The sequence below is a fragment of the Strigops habroptila genome, chromosome 1 (assembly GCF_004027225.2).
Source record: "Strigops habroptila isolate Jane chromosome 1, bStrHab1.2.pri, whole genome shotgun sequence".
NCBI classification, from domain to species: domain Eukaryota; kingdom Metazoa; phylum Chordata; class Aves; order Psittaciformes; family Psittacidae; genus Strigops; species Strigops habroptila.
This window is the reverse complement of record NC_044277.2, coordinates 29,489,925-29,508,066: the sequence shown is the minus strand read 5'-3', so window position 1 is coordinate 29,508,066 and position 18,142 is coordinate 29,489,925. Positions and strand designations below refer to the sequence as shown.

The following is an 18,142-nucleotide window of genomic DNA, read 5'->3' as shown; positions in this document are numbered from 1 at the left end:
ATGTACACTGAAATAGCTGAGGAAATCAAGCAAAAACCTTCAAAATATCTCCCAAACCAAAGATTTAGAGCAGAAAAGGAATGGCAAGGTACACAAGCTAAAAGAAACCAGCAATGGTAATCAGCAGGTTGAGGGAGGTGATTCTCCCCCTCTACTCTGCTCTCTTGAGACCACACAGAGCACCATGTTCAGCTCTGGGGCCCCCAGCACAAGGGACATGGACCTGTTGAAGTGGGCCCAGAGGAGGGCTGTGAAGATGACCAGAGATTGGAGCACCTCTGCTATGGAGGCAGGCTGAGAGAGTTGGAGTTGTTCAGTTTGGAGAAGAGAAAGCTCTGGGGAGATCTTCTAGCCACCTTTCAATAAATAAAGCAGGCTTATTAGAAAGATGGGGACAGACATTTTACCAAGGCCTGTAGTGAAAGGACAAGGGGCAATGGTTTTAAACTGAGAGTAGATATACATTGAACATAAAGAAAACATTTTTTAAGATGAACGTGGTGAGGCGCTGGCACAGGTTGCCCAGAGAAGCTGTGGCTGCCCCATCCCTGGCAGTGTTCAACACCAGGTTGGATGGGGCTTGAGCAACCTGGTCTAGTGGAAGGTGTCCCTGCGCATGGCAGGATGGTTGGAACTAAATGACCTATAAGGTCCCTTTCAACCCAAACCATTCTGTGATTCGATGATTCCCCTAGCTGAAGACCAGATTCCTACCATGACAGCTAACACACACCAGTACTGTGAAAAGGATGACTTCTATCATTCACCCAAAAACACCAGTGACGGATCTGGAGATTTTAAGCACATTTAGGGTTCTCTCTAGTTTAGCTAGGTTTAGAGAAATAATAGCTACACTACCCTGCTGTTAGTTAGGTACTCTCCTGCCTTCCTAAAGACTCTACCTTTGATTGTTATCACACAGGTAGTGGACTATCGTACCTACAGTACCAGAGGCACAACGGGAAGAGTGGCTGATGTGGAACTGGAAGCTGTACAAGATAGGGCATAAGAACAAAACTCTTCTGCCTATCTCTGAAACAATGACTGTCAGGAGAATACGCAGACCTAGATAGTAAAATCTTACGTAAGAAATACTCCCAGATGCATTGCAGAGATGGGCCAATCCCCGACAATAGTGTACTCAAGCAATATGTACTCTGGAGAAGGGAACAGTCTTAGCTCTACTCCTCTATTATAGCATAATAACTATGCCACTTCATACAGGTTATTTTTGTTATATTCCACAAGTGGCAACTCCAATTTGTACATGGGTTGGAAGGAAATTTTACCTTCTCCATTTTCTTTCTCTAGGTACTGCAAATTCCCACATATCTCAGAGGAATTCCACACTCTTATTTAGCTTTTACTTTTCTCAGATGAAACCAATTAAGGTATTAACATTTTCCCTACAAACAAGTCTTACATAGAAAAAGCCCATTAAACAACTGCAGTAGACAATAAATAACGGGATTACAGCAAAATTATAGTTTTTTCTAAAACATGGAGTTCTCTATACGTCTTTATCCACAACATATGCAAAAACCTGTTTACAGGACCATGCGCATCATTTTTATCTTAGGATTCAGAAATATGTTATATTAAGCAAAACATCAGTCAATGTTTAATTCCAGCAACTGGCTGAGGGATGATATAACTACATACTTTTATGTAGTAATTACATGTATTACACTATTAACCCTCCTAATTTCTTCTTACAAATCTCATGTAAGCAAAATAAGAATCTAAACACTAAGGAAGAAGGCAGTGTTGAGTTTCTTTTCTCACTGCAAAGCAGAGTAGAAGAATCCTGCTGACACCCTCCATTACAGCACAGTTCTGCAAACTGGCACGAGTGGAGGTAGATGCTTCACTAGCTCCTAGCTGCTCCACACTCTGACTGCCAGAAAACAGATGCTGGAAAGCTACAGCAACATTTATGCCATTTATCAGAAGCGTCCTTTTCAATTATGAAGTGAATCAACAAATTTCAGCCAGGAAGAATAATGTCTTCTGGTTAAAACACAGAAATAATACATTCAGTTACTTCCTACTCCTGCCAAGAAAGTGTGCATTCATGGGTACCTTACAGTTTCCATGCTATAAATTTTTTCTTTCCTAAAATGGGAAGAATAGTTTATTATAGCAGTGGGGTGTTGAAAAATATGTTTCATTAATATTTAAAACATTCATCTTGAGGATCCCAAAGTCAGTAACAGAAATTAGTAATTTGATATGATAGCATGTAGAGAGACACATCTTACTGACAGTTTTTCACACAAACTAGGATATGTACACGTGACAGGCTGTTTCCCCTATAATGTCATTAACTCTTCATATGAGTCCAAGATCACAAATAGGAACAAAACAGGCAAGATGATACAAGTCCTACCCTGAAAAGCCTATAAACCTATTTTTAATGAAAAATTAATTGAGCTTAAAACAGCAGGAGGGAAGGACAGGTGAAGATGAAAAACAGGCCACGAGGTTACTCAGGACCTATTTTTAAAAAGTACAGATCATTATAATTCAGAACAATTTCAAACAAAATAAATATGTACTGAAGTTTGTTCTAGGGATTATCCATACCACAAGGAGGTTACAATTAAAATGATAGGAAAAAACATTCCTAAGAGCAGTCAATAAAAGAAAGGTAGAAAAATTATGAGAGACAAGGATAGAAAACCAAAAAAACAAACCCATTTGATCTGCAGACAGGGTGGCTGGGCATTTGTCTTCAGGGTTCCTATGAATGTCTATCCATGTATTTCTGTATTGCAATGTCTGCTGGTCTAATGTGACCTAAATATTCAGCAACTCTACCAGTTAGGACAATGAGCTCTCCTTAGACTCCCCCTCAGCTTTCCTCCTGGTGGGAAAATACCCCTGAACAGGAGCACCACTCTTGTGGGGTTTGGCCAAGTGGAAGCAGTGGCTGCAGGTTGCATCTCGTACACAGCTGTGAAAACCCAGCAAGTGCTGCCACATTTCACCTCCCACGTCCCCTCTCCTACTGTAAGCCATGCAGGTAAACATTCAAGCAAATGAAAAGGATTTTACCCTTCAAATGTGGTTTGTTCTCCTACAGAAAGCTTCCCAAGGAGGGGATGCTAATGCATTTCACGCAGTTTTAAAAGCTATTCAGAAAATGACTGGGTTTTCAGGAGTATTTCAGGGTGCGATGGGAGTCACCATTTACAGCAAGACACCGCCAGTCCCAGGGGAAAGCAGAAGAGATCCAATGCTTTTATCTATTACAAACTTGCTTGACTTGGCTTATGCTCTCAGTGTGCTGGCGAGGCGGGCTGGCTCTCCTCGCACAACGGCACTTGTGTCTTCCCAAGGCTCCTCAAGTTCCCACCAACCTCTTACACTGCGGGAGAGAACAGCAGAGTACTTGTTCGCTTCAGCATACTTTTTCATTAGAGAAGAAATGTTGATTTCAGGGGATGCCTCCAAAATAATTATGTAGAACAAAAGCATCTCTTCAGTTCGGGATTACTACCTATGAAAACTTTAAATTTTATTTCCACATGCCAAAACACAGACCATGCAGAACTATGGTAATACCAGATACAACACTTCGATTACAAATCAAATCCTCAAAATACGTCTGTGAAAACAGCACAGGTTCCCTGCAGACTTTATACTAGAATAAACTGAAATTTAAAAACTAAATATATAAACAAATACTAAAACACACAATCACAAGATCGGAATCAAAGTGCATCAGCCTGTATAAAAAATTGTTTCTCATATTTTTGGATGCCACCCTCCACCAGCCCCCCTACTATGTCTTCTCCAATTCCAACATATGTTTGTGTCTCTGCTTGAGATAATTTTTGATAGCGGGCAAACTAATTAAACATTCTTCAGAAGCCACAGGGCTGAAGTCACCGCGTGGTGACTAAACACTGCAGCTGTCAGGAGAGGCAAAGTGGGTTCCCATCCTAATCCTGTGCTGACCTCGGAGCCGAGCCTGAGAACCTGTCAGAAAGGTGCTCTCACAGCACAAGACAGCGAGCAGCAGCTGCTTACACTCAGCAGGCTGCAGCCAGTCCTTTTTTTTTTTTCCTCTTTTCTCTTTTTTTTTCCTCTCCCCCCTTCTTTTTTTTTTTACTGTCACTCTGGAAACACACTGCGCAACGCTCGCACGTGCACATCCCTGCTCCTGGTGAGAAGGAGCTGCCTGTAAGCTCAGGGTTCACATGCTCAAAAGCTGCTCAAGCCCTGATCGAGACGAAACCCAATGTCCTTTTAGACAAACTGCAGGCAGAAAACCTGCACCCACCTTGTGCGTGGAATGAGAAGCATGAAACATATATTTAAAGGTATTTCCAAATCCTATTAAAAGCAGGTATTTGACAATGTTAATTCTTTTATGTAATTAACAAAAGTATTAAGCTTTTTTTTGCCTTGAAAACAAAGGAAAATAATTTGCATGGTACATCAATAATATAAGCAAAAGGGAAAGAAAGCTTCTTTAATCAAACTAAATTAGTCACTAAAGCATAAATGCATGGCAGAATCACAGAATAGTTTGGGTTGGAAGGGACCTTGAAAGGTCAGGTAGTCCAACCCCCCTGCAAGAAGCAGGGAAATATCTAACCTATATTCAATTTGAAGGTGTGATTTTATTTTTTTTTAAATACAAGGTAGAAAGCTGAGAGAAAGCAAACTTCTTTATTTTAATCGACATGCAAAGCAGATATAATGTTAACTCACAGTGAAACACCTGACAAATAACAGACCCAACAGAGAAGGAAAATCTGAATAATGCTTTTGAACTAGCATTCATTCAAACAAGCACACAAACCTTAGAAATTCAACTACGTATGGTCTGCTCACAAAGGCTTAAATTACTAAACTGACTGGAGGACAGCGGTATTCTGTCTGCAGATCAGTAAAGGAGGTGGTGTATCAGCGGTGACAATACTCTAGTCATCATGCTTCTCATCCCAGTGAACAACTCAGGGCACCTTAGACCAGCCTAATTTTCTAAAATAAAAAAGAAAGCAAATGTGATCACTGTTTATGGAAAGCTAATTCTGACACCAAGAGACTGGAAAAGGACACCTTCTTTCAGTATGAGTTACTGAAACACAGTTCAAAGAATAACTCAGCATCTCAGCATTACTCAGCACTGTCTCCTCAGTTCAGCTCATAGTTCACTGCAGGGTCTAGCTCAATGCATTGCAAAGACCTGTTCTCATCACAGGTATCCAAAATTTTCCTTTAGTGCCATGAGCCCATCCTTCCACCACCAATTAAACAACTGCAAATTTCCTCCAGTTCAATCCTTGCATACATAAGGAAATACTGAACAGCCTGAAGGGATTTCAACCCAACTTTTGCAAATTTGACCCATGTGTTTCCTGAGTTTGCACCAGCAGCACATTTCCTGACTAGAAGAGTCAAGAAACCAATATGGTTTCTGTGAAGGAAAATGATTACAAAAGTCCCACCTGCACAAAGATCTCATGTAAAAATTAAAATAATACTTTGTGATATCCACAACCAGATATTGAAAAAAAAAGTGACATCATGATTGAGGCTGACCTTAGAAATAAATACATCTTAAACTAGGCAAGCAGGGCAACTGCCTTCTTCTGAAGTCATTTTCTGACACTGCTTTCTCGCTGTTTCTCAGTAGCACTCAGATGACAAAATGATCAGACCTTACTAAGAGGTGGGAATTGAGGTGGGAATTGAGGAAAACACTTTCCACCTTCTCCCGTGAACAGCATTTTCAACTACCCAAAAGACATCAAACCACCCAAAGACTCAGTTTCCCAACTGTCAGGGCAATAGGACAGAGGGAAGTAGCAGGCACTTGGACAACAGCATCATCACTTCTCCAGGCATCAAGCCACTCTTGAGGAAACAACAGCTGTAAGTTCCTTCGCAAAACAGGTTACCAGGAGCACATCAAACCCCTCCTTTGATCAGCATACCGAGTTATAAAACGCTGGATTACAAGATCTTCATCCCTTGGCCTAAAGAGGTATTTCAAGACAAAGGGCTTGGATACATAAAAGATCTTCTAGTGGGCAGTTCTCTATTATTTAATGGTATTTTTGAAGCTGAAGCATGTGGAGTTATTTATTCACAAACCAAAACTTAGGTCTCCAAGACACAGGCTCTGAAAAGAGTGCCTGCCTACATGAAAACCACCCCTTGGCACACCTTTGTGTTTCAAGTACAAGCTGCATTCCTTCAGCTGGGGCTCCTTCTAGGAAGCAAACTTAACAAATGAGATACGAATTAAAATCTGTAAAAACAAAATTCCATATGAAACTTTACCCTTGGGAAAAGGAAAGAGAAACAAAGAGTGGATTGCATTCAACAGATGTTAGCCATGCCTCTCACGGCGTTGCTGGAATGTGCACGTGTACATGGCAATGGGTGCAGGAGATGAGACATAAGGGACATAACCAGAACTAAACTTTACTGCCCTAATCTATAGAAGGACACTGTCAAAAGCTTGATTTTAATGTGCAAAGTGCAGTTGAGACCATTATCCCATCATACTTAACTAATATTCAAAGTGACTAAAACTTTAAGGGAATACTATAAACTATGAGAGGCTGAGCCTGGATACACTGACTATACAATGAGGCTCACTGTTATGAACAGCACATAAAATACTTCTTAAAACTCTATGGGAGAAGTTTTACGCTTCATAACAAGAGTGAGCACAGATGAGCACTGTTGAATAAAAATATTTTCTTGTTATAAGTGAGAATTCTGAGTAATTATGTAGACCGTTTCCAACCATGAATTATTAACAGCCTATTACCTGAATTAAAAGATGCTTTTCTCATGAATCGAAAATCTTACTCTAAATACACTTTTTTTGTATTATTCTACAAGCTATCTGATTTATTGATATGAAAATTGGGGAAAGATTTTATACTCTTGTCAGTACACGTCATGCAGTTCAGTATATAATGAATGCTTTCCACTATGATTAAAGTTGGCTACAAAGCAACTGTGAAATGACTGAAAATTGTACTTTCAAATCAAGAAAGGAGGAGTACTAGAGTAGGAGATTCTCTGTTAGGGAAATGATCGATTGATAAAATGCTGTAACTGCTGTATTGCCAGCTGGTCCAGGCGTTTGCCTTTGCAGGCGAGGCTGTACCACTATTCACGTAACTATAATCATTTGCTGATGTGTACCTGACAGGTGCCAATTTCAAGCCTGGTTAAAACAAAAGCATTCCTATGAGCAGTACTTCTGCGATCACATCCTTCCATCAGCTGCAGGATGCAAAAAGCTAAAATAAACAATTCAGGTAGAAGCTAGCCATGCTGCTAGACTGCATGTTACATGCATTTATTGCCAATTTGCCCAGCCAGAAAGTTTTAAGTATATCAAATATTTTAAGGGGGAAAATAACTGACTGGGCGGAGGGGGCATAGCTGGGAGGAATGGTGTCTTTCCAAAATGAAACCTTCTGAAACCTGATTTTCTATTTATGGTATTGATTGGCTACTTACACTTTAACCCCCTTCCTCATTCAAACAATAGTCATTTCTTACTTCATATTCACACAGAAACAGAATAGTGTTCTTTTTCTCCATCTGCTGGCTCTGCAGCAGTAGTTGACCATGACTTCCAGAATACTCTATAAGGCAGCGAGGAAGAGCAAGGAACCAGATGCAAAAGTTTTATCCTCCTATCCTTGCTATTAATATTTGATGAAGTTGTGTCTGTAATGAAATGAAAGCAGACATAACAGATCCAGAAATAATCTCAGAACCAATCAGACAGAAAATATGAAGGTCATGACCTGGGCTTTATGACTGCAAAGAATTCACTGCTTTAACCATATTAATTTCTTCTGAGTAAATTTACTTCAGACTAGAGATCTCGTAAGAATGCCACTTCCAGTGGACTCAATGGGACTACTCTGAAGAAAGGCTTCTCACAGACGGTCCCATATCAGACAACACTGCTCAATCTGTGAACAATGGCCCAGGTACCAAGAAAAAGGTTACTTTTAAAGAACACAAGCGATGACTGCTAGCATCCCATTTATGTCATAGAATCACAGAATAGTTGGAAAGGACCTTAAGATCATCTAGTTCCAACCCCCCTGCCATGGGCAGGGACACCTCGCACTAAACCATGTCGCCCAAGGCTCTGTCCAACCTGGCCTTGAACACTGCTAGGGATGGAGCATTCACAACTTCCTTGGGCAACCCATTCCAGTGCCTCACCACCCTCACTGTAAAGAACTTCTTCCTTATACCCTTTTAAGTTTTCACATATCTCATTTCCCACTCGCTGAATTCACCCCAAATTTTGGTTTCTTCTTCCCTTAGCTGAGGGCACCGGTTACCTCATAAAACTAGCACAATCTGGTCCAGATGGTGGACCAAGAGCCACTCCAGCTTCTACAGGGAAGGAGAGGCAGCCCTTAGATGCCCTCCTGCCCCTCTTTTCAGTGAGAAAACTAAGAGACTATGTAACCGGGATCAGATGGTTTGGTGCGAGGCTGAAAGGAGCCAAACATCAGATCTGTTTACTTCCAAAACAGTTTACATGAATTTCCAGAGGTTTTCAGAAGGTCCCTTCCAAGGAGATCATAAAAACCTCACCCTGCACAGAACACCAAGCTAAGTTGTCATGAGGTAAGAAGGATAATCATCACATCAATGAATGGGATAAGACAGGAAATGAAATGAGGAATAAAGTGGTTAATTTTCTCAATAAAAGGAACTCATTAGTCAAGTCCCACAGGACTTGGGTTACAACTGTTTATGTTACTAAAAAAGCCAGTCACAAAGAGCTGTGAATGGGATAAAAACTGACAAATGAAATTCAGTACAGGTAAGCGTGAAGCATTGTACACTGAGGGAGAAATGCCCAAACTTTACATGCATATTAAACTATTTTCTATTGCTCAGGAAGAACACTGTGGTGTTACAAGGAAATGATTCTGAAGAAAACAGCTGCTTCAGATTCTGCTGTAGTCAAAAACCAAATTGAGTATTTAGATACAAAAGAGAACTAAACCGAAAATATTTTACGCTGCTGTACAAAATAACGGCCTTAAGAAGTGCTCCCTTTATTCATTCTCTCTCTTGTAAAATGATATAGTTAAACTTCCGAGTGTTCAGAGAATAGTTGAAAAAATACCTAGGACTGTTCAGCCTCAAAAAAAAAAAAGACTGAACAGTGTAACTGGTACCCCCTGCTTCTGACCCCTGTTAAACTTCCATTTTGTGTGACAAACAAGAATATACTGGAGTCTTGAATCACGGAAAGCATTGAGTGGGTAAAATGGTTCATTGCTGCTTCTAATGCAAGAATAAGTGGGTATTAAATAAAACTGGCATGACTGATAAGCTAAGAAAGAATAACTTCATTTATCACACAGACTGTGATACTCTGTCATAAGCTACTGTCAATCCTGAAACAGTTGACAGAAGTTCAAGAAGTGTTTTACTGAGGCAGGGGAGATCTGCAAAGGGCTATTAACCACAAGGACACTGTCTCTTGCTCGGGAAGCCCCTGTAGCCCCAAGCGCTGGAAGTTGAACAAATGCACCGCTCTGCTATTGCCCTGTCCCATAAAGCTTCCCCAAGCGCTGACTACTGCTGGAAATCAAGTACTGCAAAAAGTATTGCTCTCTTACCCAAAATAGCTGTTTTTACATTCTTGTTTCTGCCACCAGAAGCCATAGGCAACCACAATGAGAGGCTCTGGAGGTAGGAGATCAGCTCCCAGGCAGGCAGGAGGGAGGTGGATGCAAAAGGAATCTGCAGTCCTTAGCTGGTTAGTCCTTCATTTCCTTTCAATTGTGTTCTGCATTCATTCAAAACACCTTAAAAACCTCAATTATTTTCAAATATCCCCAGACAAGAGTTAAATAGTTGTGATGAGAGGGAAGTAAAGTCTTTAAAAGCTACCCTTCTACTTAAACCAAAATACTCAAAGACAAGGAATCTTATGACTTACCTGAAAGTAAAACTTAGTCACTGAAAAATGAAAACACAGGAGGCCTGGAAACTTTCTGTTGTTCAAACAAACATGAAACAGTTTAAAAAAGACAGTGGTTTAAAAACATTGATGAAAAAATAAGTCTGTATGTAAAATGAAGGTAACTCAGCAAAAAAGTCCTTTTTTCTCACTAGCAATGCAACCTTGTTTTAATTGGTTTAAATTCCTTTAAATGGCTTATTTTTTTTATGCTTGTACAGCCTCTTTCACTTGAAGTAATAAAAACCTAAGAAGTGACCGGAAACTGCGTGCTAAACAAACTGTTATGTCTTTATACCTATTAAAATGCATGCAACAGACTCAGCACTTCTTTTAACATAATTTGATCAAAATCAAGAGATCCTCCATTAAAAAATGTACATTTTCAATCCCTGAATAGTTGTAGAAACAAGTTTCTCCAGAACTAAATCCTTTTATATTGAGGGAAACCCTCAACAACATACTTTGTTCACTGAAAACACATTGCGACTGGCTTTGGTCTGACATGGAAGGTGGTCATGCAGCCTGAAAGGCCACAGAATGTCTTTTGACCAGTGACTATCTGTCCCAACCACAGGCTATCACAGCTGCACCATGGTGAGGGCAGCTATGCTGCTCGACTCACCAAAACCAAGGCAGGCCAATGTCACCTTCCCAATCCAACATGTTTTATGACACCTAAGGATTTGCCCCATCACAAGGCCTAAGAAATCCTCTCAACAAGAGGACAGACTCACTGGTTTCTCACATGACCAGAGATGGTCAGGGAGGATGGAGAGAAGGGAGCTGTATGGATCACAAATACGGGAAGGGTGAAAAAAGTCACCATAGGACCCAGAATTCTTTACTATCTGCACTTACTATAAATTAAGAGAGATCACCCTTCTTCATGCAATAAGACCTAAGCAGGCGGTGTTCCCCACAAAGAAGGTCGTTCTCTTCTGAAGTAGCCTGTACTATAATTGAATGCTATGGAAAAAGGGGGTTTTTGCTTTGCAGGATGGACTTTCACTGCTGGAAGGTTCTGATGAGTTCCTCTGAAGTGATGCATGATCCCAGGCAAAGAGTCAAACTTGTGAGCAGAAAGCATAAAATGGGAGATAGTCTTTCCAGGGCCTGTACCATCTTATTCCAAGTGGGGTTTTATCAGAGGAAACTGCAGATTGTAATTCACAGCTGATATTTTAGATTTCTCTCCATATAACCAAAACCCACTCAGTGCAGAACAGGTCCATAATGGTACCTGCCAGCCGGCACACACAAAGCCAACACTAGCATTGCCACTCTGCCATCACTCAACGGGCAAAGGTAGAGCTAGAAACTCAAGAAATGCTCCAGTGAGGTGCTAAAGTAACATTCTTGTTATGCACACAACTGGCATGGATTAAACGACCATTCAGCACCTAATTAGCAGGACGTCCACTCTGCTGTGACCTACAAGTCTCCTCTGATGGGATTTACTATGTGATGCAGAGTCCCACTGAAGTGAATAGTGTCTACCTGGACATTTAAATATACACACAAGTATGTTTTTGATTCTATCTTGTTACTTATTATTAAATATTAATAACAGTAAAGACTATTTTTGGTACTGTGTATTTGTAAATTCAGACTGCAATGCATTATTGATGTTGTGCCTAAATGGAGATGACTTTCAGGCCTTCACAGACTGGATTTAGGTGTTTAATTTCAACGGAAATTCAGCAAGAGATAGAAGAGCTTTACTACTGTTGGTACCTCTGAAAACTCCCTCAAACTTACAAGACATTTTTCTTCTCTTCAAATACATTTCAACATTCACACACACCCCAAGACGAAGTCTTAAAAATTCAGTTGTTTGCTGGGTTTGGAGTTATTTTTAAAAACACATTTCTTTCTACACACTTTACAAACATACCAGCTTAAGATCCTACTGTCTCTCTGAATACGTGCCTCTACGCTCACAATGCTAGTAGCTCGATTTTATCACAAGTCTGTATCTCTCTATTTCTCACTGTAAGATCCAGCAACTTAGTTCTGAAATTGTAACTAGTTCTAGTGTTTCATTTTAAGCAGCAGGTTTGATGTTCTGCTTTACATTTGATCTATAGCATCCATTCTGTGACAATATGAGATTAATTGGACAACTTGGTATTGTATTTTTCCCATCAGGACTGCAAATAACTTTGGGAAAGCAGTATCTATTAATGATTCTATTAATGATAAGGAAATCATCCTCATTCTTCAAAAACATATAGTAATTCCCAATTTGAAAAGCATCACCACAGGTCATCAGTGTTTTAAAATCTTCTCAGCCTCAAACTTCAAATTCTCCCATTTTAAGGCAAATACTGTACCCATTCTTTGCAGTATGCAAAACCTGGCTGCTCCGGAGTTTTAACTAGCCCCTCCTTCAAGTGCAGGCTGCTATGTGCAGTGAGTCGCTGCACAAGCTACTTTTATTGACAGGTATCTCCCCCCTCTCTGCATCCCCACATCCTTTCTTTTTAAGGCTACAATGGTGAAGCTGGGTGGGAAAATGCTCGGCTGCTTTGTTTCAGGTCTGGACAGCATCGTGCTTTCCCACAACAGGTAGGCACAAGCAGAGAGTGCTGCTGAATGCAGGAGACCTCGCCAGAGGCTCAAACCACTAGTTATTGCTGCTGTCTCAGGCACAGCACATTTTCTACTGACCATGGCTCTCTGCCAAGCTCTAATTAAGACACTTCAGTATGTCAGAGAGTTAACCCTCTGCTGCACCTACCTTCTCCAGAAGCAACCACGGTATAAGCATCGTCTTGCTAGAAATACCTGAGCAGCTTTCCCATCACCAGTACTGTGAGGGCTCCGAGCCCTCCACATTTTTACCTCACCAATTCTATAAATGAAGATTAATTAACCAGGCAGTTGGCACTATAGCAGAGTTTCTAAAAGCAAGTAAGTATTTCTCCTGCATGAATTTGATGTGTACTGCCACATCTATTTTCCTTCAAAGAACAACAGACAGATCTCAGATTATCCAAGAGCAGAAATTCCTTTACAAAAATAAAGCAGGAATAGACTGCTGAAAATTCTTTACTCTCCAAACAGCTTTTTGTTTCATTCTTAAAGGCTGCAGAGCAGTAATGTTGTCATGAGGGAAATGAAGAATTCTGAAGGATCCAGAGCTGCATTTTGATTTTACAAGAGATCAAATATAAACGTGACATTTGCTGATCTATCAATACTATCTATTGGTCTCACACAAAGAACCACCACCAAACTGAATGAGGGGAAGTTGTGACAATAGTCAGAGGAGGTAAAAGGAAGCCCATGTCAAGGCTGACTTGTATTGATTGTAATCTATATTTTCTTGTTCTAAACCCCTGTTTAAGCACTGCATCCTGTCTATACACGGAAATCTTCCCTAACGAAAAGCAATATAAGTCACAATGTGACTGAGAGATTAAATAAGTTAATTTCATCCTAATAACCAGGGAAAAAAACCCAAAACAACTTGAATATGAGAAATGTCTACATGCAATAAAAAAACCCAGGAAAAATCAAACTGTTTCAACTTTTAAAGAGTTACAAAACCAGAAAATGTACTTCGCCAGCCAATTGCCCTCATATTACAGATTAGAACAAGGCATTTGTAATGGAGGTTTTGATTACTTTGGGGCAATAAATCTGGATTTCACACAGTCTAAATGAGGTAATTTGTAAACCAATACTACTTCTTTGCTTTTACTGTGCATTAGCCCCCACTGCAAGAAAAACAGAGCTATCTTCCAAAGCTGTTACTGATCCGATCTTGGTCGTGGACAAGTTTTCCTTTTTTAAAGTGAATTTCTCCGCTTTAGAACAGTATGTTAACAACCAAAATATTTGATCCTCCCTATAGGTGTGTTTCCGTAAAGCAACATCTGAGCTCTTCATTTCAACACATCCAGAAAACTACGTTACACGAACATACTCACAATGTTGTCTCAGTATTAGATGATACTGCACATTTTTTAACCAAAGTAAATAAGCTTCCTAGTAGGCTTAAGAATGATTTTTTTAAAAAACTAGTAAGAATAATTTCAAATGTTTTGTGCTATTCCAGTTTTCCGGTGAGATAAATGTACTTTTTTAAAACATGAAAAATATTTTATAGGAAAAATGGTTAACATTCAAGTTAACATTCAAGATAACATTCAAGCACTGCAAGTTCACAGAACGAGGAACCCCTTCCCGTGGCTGTACAAAGACAAATCCTAAAAGGAGCAGTGGCGAGGTAAGCCTTTATCTATAGGTACTGTCCATTCCTATGCTTCACTGCTGTGCATTCTTTATAGCTGTAAACGACAGACAACATGTATTGGAAAAGGGCTCTCCCACACTGCGCTATCGGAACCTGATTTCCAGCGCTCAAAGGCTGGCCCAGAACATATTTTTAGAAAGGTTATTTCCGTTTCCATAGAGTTCTTTTGAACCCGCAGGGGCAATACGTGCCAAGCATACTGTTGTTTTTACACATAGGTTACGACGTCCTGGGGCCCTCTGTTGAAACAAGCCAACTAATTTCTCTTATAAACCTTTTTTTGACTCGCACTTCATTCTCCTTGTAAGAAAGGCACATGAACTATGCCCATTGAGATTATGGCTACATATGCATCATATTTCGGGCTGTCTTAACAAGTGAGTATACCAGTTTCAGAAAGAATATTATATGTTTCCATTTCCACTGCATAGATAGATATCGATCGATAGATAATACTGTTGAATTATGATTAGCCTCACATAGGCTAACTCATATTAAAATAGAAAAAAGATATATTAAGACTTAGTCTAATCCCCTACATAAACAAATATATTAAAAAAAAATAAAGCAGAATTCTTTGTAAATGTCTAATTACTATATTTTTTCATGTGATACATGCTGCTACTGTGAAAGACAAAGGAAAAGATATTAAGCAATGATCAGACATATCTTGTTTCCCATTTAACAGTAAGCATTTCAAGTACTATCACCTCCAAGGAAAAAAAATAAACCCACATCATTATTAATTACAACTCAAATTCTTTATGCTTATTTGCCTTTTACTTCTGCAAGCTACCACTGCTTCAAGAAAATGAATTAGACAAATGCAGTAATTATGAATTTTTCATTCTGGGAAGCCCACATTGAAGTTGATCTCTCTGAAGCGTAGGTCAGGATGGTGAGCACATATACCACATGTGCAGGTAGTCAGTTCTCAGTGCATACCGAAGAAGTCCACATTCTCTGCTCTCTCATTTTGTCTAGACCTGTAGGAAGTTCATCTATAACGCCTTGTTTGCTGAAGCATTAAACTAAGCTACATACACCATGCAAGGTTTCCCCCTGATTACATTGATGTTAGTACTTTAACACTCCAACTCACTGAGCACATAATTATTTCAGCATCTAGTTTTCAACTTACCTGTCATTATAAAGAGCCACCTTCCAAACAGACAAGTGCAGTGGTTAATACCTGTTTCACTAAGTTGGGTGACATATCTAAAGACAAGAAGTCATCTTTCATAGAATCACAGAACGGTTTGGGTTGGAAAGGACCTTAAGGACCATGTAGTTCCAACCCCCTCCCATGGGCAGGGACACCTTCCACTAGACCAGCTTGCTCAAAGCCCTGTCCAACCTGGCCTTGAACACTGCCAGAGATAGGGCAGTCACAGCTTCTCTGGGCAACCTGTTCCAGCGCCTCATCACCCTCAGAGTAAAGAATTTCTTCCTAATGTCTAATCTAAATCTCCCTCTTTCAGTTTCAAGCCACTCTCCCTTGTCCTGTCGCTACATGCCCCTGTAAAAAGTCCCTCTCCAGTTTTCTTGTGGGCCTCTTTAGGTACTGGAAGGCTGCTATAAGGTCTCCCTGGAGCCTCTTCTTCTCCAGGCTGAACAAGCCCAACTCTCTCAGCCTGTCTTCAGTGAAGAGGTGTTCCAGCCCTTTGAGCATCTTTGTGGCCTCCTCTGGACTCACTCAAGCAGGACCACGTCCCTCTTGTGTTGCTATAATGTTGTGTAAAACATGTTCTTTGCCTCTCTGAAAAACGTATTCTCATAACTCTTTCTGAATTACCTAAAGAGACACTCAGAATTACAGCTGAGACATCACAGGAAACACACAGCATCAACATTGACGCACCAGAGTCAAAAGTTTGTTCAACTTTTATTCATTAGGTAAGTCAGGAGAAAAATTAATTTAGCCTAGGAGGCTTCTTGATCTCTGCTGAGAATTCTCATTTCGAGTTCTTCCTGACTTTTCAGGTTTGGAATGGAACAGGTTTTCTTAGTTACAGAATTAAAGTATTTTAAAGAGTGTAACACATTTACAGACTTCTATAGGATAACTCTTCAGTCTCACTTACTTCCTCTACAGATAACAGGGCTGAGGAAAACACTGTTTTAGGCAGTTGAGTCCTTCAGATAAATATTATTCTTTGGTATTCCTTTTACAGGGTGCTGAGGAAGAAATACTCTATTTTGAATATTTTCTTTTTTTAAGCACAGAAATGGATGAATGGTTTAGGAGACAGAGCTACACAGGTGAGAAACAACAAATTCAGAAGACTACATGGTATTTTTATGAAGCTAATAAATCTACTGGGGAAGGCATAAATAGAATCTTCTGCATATTTGCAAAGAAATGCCTTGACACATAGGCAGCAAAGAGATTGTATATAGCCCTAGTACCTCCTAGAGAAGTCCCTAAGGAAATATACTCCTTCCTACAGCAGTAAGTATCAAAAAGCCACAGAATCAGACAATTTTGAACAAGTAATTTAATTGTCGTTTGCCAGTGGATGGACTTGGTTCTTCCTTGCTGTCCCCTGCCTGAAAAAGATGCTAATCCAACACATTTTGGGATATATTTGAAATATTTTTGGATTTTGCTCTTTCACCCTTGCTTCTTACATAATAGAGTCAGTAAATTCTATAGAGGCCTATAAGGAGTAAGAAAAAGGAAGGAATAAAGTATAAAACCAACCCATAGAAAAAGAGAAAAAGCTACTTATGTAACAGATGCCTGTACAAGACAATTTTAGAGACCCACAATACAAGCAGGTTCCCAAGAGCCTGAGCAGACCAGCTTCTCTTCCTCCCTGCTCCATGAGTGAAGAGCCATCTCTCTGCTCCGAAACAGTGGACATGCCTTTGTAGGAGAAAGTTTCTCACTTTCAGTAATTACAGTCCTCCCATAACTATGAAGAATTACATATATGTAGTTGCCATAACGCACAGCACCAACTCTACCTGTTGATTACACTCCACATTGCAACAACTCTTCAGAATAATTGGTTCCTAAGGATCAGTGCTGGGATGCAAATGCAAGGAGAAGAGGCTAACTATTCATTCCTGCAAGAGATCCCTTAGAGCAGGGATTTATCTGCTGGCTGCACTCCCCTCCTGCCCTGCAGCCAGGGCTGCCCAGCACTGTGTGTGCTCCCAACTTTGATGTGCCATGAAAGTCACCCAGTGCCCTGGAACCCTATCTCCTAATTTCCATAGTGGTTGTTGCCACTGAAAGTTGCACAGGACAGAAAAACATGCTGTTTTAATAATTAGGTATGTTACATGAAGACCTCTTCCCTCCCAGCTGAAGGGGCGAGCAGGAGGGAATGAGAGAGAGGATATGTCAGACTAATTCACATGCAAATACCATGCCTCAGTTCCAAAGTACATTAAAAGAAAAAGCAGTTGCCCTACAATAATTTATGGCCAGCCATGTTTTATTACCCCTGTACACTTACGACGAAGTTTTGAAATGCTGGCCTACAGATAATGAAGGTTTGTTATCTGGAAATCCTGGCAACCTGGCCTCTAGGGACCAGAGCCATTGTAGGCTGCTTGGTTTGGGAAAAAGAAATAAAATTAGTTAATGTGGTGGCTGTTTGCAGACCTGTTCTGCACAGACATTCTGCCAGACAGGATGACAAAAGTATTTTGCAGCTTCCCCTGATCTAAAACTGCTAAATAAGAACTGGATCTAGAGCTGAGCCAAGCTCGCAGCTATGGGAAAAATCCAATGCATAAGGTAGCAGAAATACCCAAGCAACTGCGCTCGGACCTATTTCTGCCTACACGGATAAAGTATCCACCTTGTTGACCTGTCAGTCTCACTAATCCACCCTCTATTTTCAGTTAATATCATTAAAGTTCAGCGCTTGAGAGCC

At 40.2% G+C, this 18,142-nt stretch overlaps 1 protein-coding gene and 1 long non-coding RNA gene across 2 annotated transcripts in view; both read right to left on the bottom strand.

Moving 5' to 3' along the window:
• MRPS28 (mitochondrial ribosomal protein S28) overlaps positions 1 to 18,142 on the bottom strand; it is a 77,928-nt gene that overhangs the window by 26,466 nt on the left and 33,320 nt on the right. The window lies entirely within an intron of this gene.
• On the bottom strand, positions 689 to 17,914 carry LOC115612453. The gene is made up of 3 exons (XR_003993032.1): positions 17,904 to 17,914; positions 17,218 to 17,222; positions 689 to 2,433 (listed from the first exon to the last, which is right to left on the bottom strand). It is a non-coding gene; the product is annotated as an uncharacterized LOC115612453 (long non-coding RNA).